The following is a 1,474-nucleotide window of genomic DNA, read 5'->3' as shown; positions in this document are numbered from 1 at the left end:
TGCACGTTCAGGAAGCTCACGCATCAGATTGGGATGCGTAGGCTGAAGGACCTCCACTGAGGTTCACATCAGGGGGAGTAGTACGTGTTGTACTCTTTTTCCTTCATCATGGTTTTGTCCCACTGGGTTTTCTTGATAAGGTTTTAATGAGGCAACATTAAGCGTATTACAATCCCTGTATGGTTATGGCATCCAAAGGAGAGTGTTATAAATCAATTGGTGGATGTATATAACCGGCCCGGTCCATAACCGGCCCATACACTTAGAGAGAGACGGCCCAACCCTAGAGAGATGCAGCTACAACTTGTCTATTTCCTAATTCGTTTATGTTTATGATTTGTAATCTTTCCTATTATTGTATTTCCATTTATCTCTCTTGTAACCCAACACTTATTTATTAATAATATATAGAAACTTAAAGTTCTAAATCTTACGTTTCACAACAAGACCATCATTATCGGGTATTTAGTTTAATTAGAAATTAAAGAAAAAGAAAAAAAAGGCAATAACCATAATCTACGTATCTTGTTTTGGCTACACAAGATACGTCTCTTGCAGGGATGTTAATTAGGGCTTGTCCGGCCCGTTTATGTCCAGACCCGTTAACGTCCGGCCCGTTTACTATATGTCCGTTAAGAGCCCGTTTACATTAAAGCCCGTTTAATATATGTCCACTAAAAGCCCGTTTACATTAAAACCCTTTTAAAGCCCGTTTCAGGCCCGTTTAAGGCCCGTTTAACATAAAAAAAAAATACATGTCGTTTGTTGTTTTATGAGTATAAGCCAATCTGTAAGGAAAATGCATCAGAAAGACTCAAGACTGCTTTGTGAATACAACACGTTCTCATGAGTTTACAGTACCAAAAATTAGAAATAACAATCATCCAATGGTTTTAGAAACAGAGCTAAAACATAACTAGAATATAAAGTCCATAAACATAAATATAGTCTCTTCAATCTTGCACAATGCCTTGAAAAAATCCATGTCCATAATTAAAACATAACTGTTACTCCCTGTCAACATGTTTTTCAACGTTTGTATGTGACATTAATATTCCATAACTAAAGACATATCCGAGCACTCTAAACATGACCAATACACATTCAAACATACCTTTGTTCCATACTTCCATGATTCCATCAAACACTTCATTCTTTTGATGTTGAAGACTCCACTCCTGAACTACTTGCTTTTTTTCTAGCATCTTCATTTTCATCAAAAAGATCTTCAATGGTACCTACAAATTATAAAATAAATTAGTTACAAAAAATAATCATAAATGATTTGTTAAGCTTTAGTGCTTTACCTTTGTATTCAGCAAAACCGCGCAACCAATTTCTAGTGCAAAGAAGAACTGAAAGTGGTGACACTGCTCATTGTAGTCACAGCACAAACCATAAAGACTCAATCTAGATATTCACACGCTTTAACAAACTAAGAACAGAGAACTTTCAAACAAAGCAGGTTGAATGA

This window comes from Brassica oleracea, chromosome C5 (assembly GCF_000695525.1).
Source record: "Brassica oleracea var. oleracea cultivar TO1000 chromosome C5, BOL, whole genome shotgun sequence".
NCBI lineage: Eukaryota > Viridiplantae > Streptophyta > Magnoliopsida > Brassicales > Brassicaceae > Brassica > Brassica oleracea.
Note: the sequence above shows the minus strand (reverse complement) of the source record.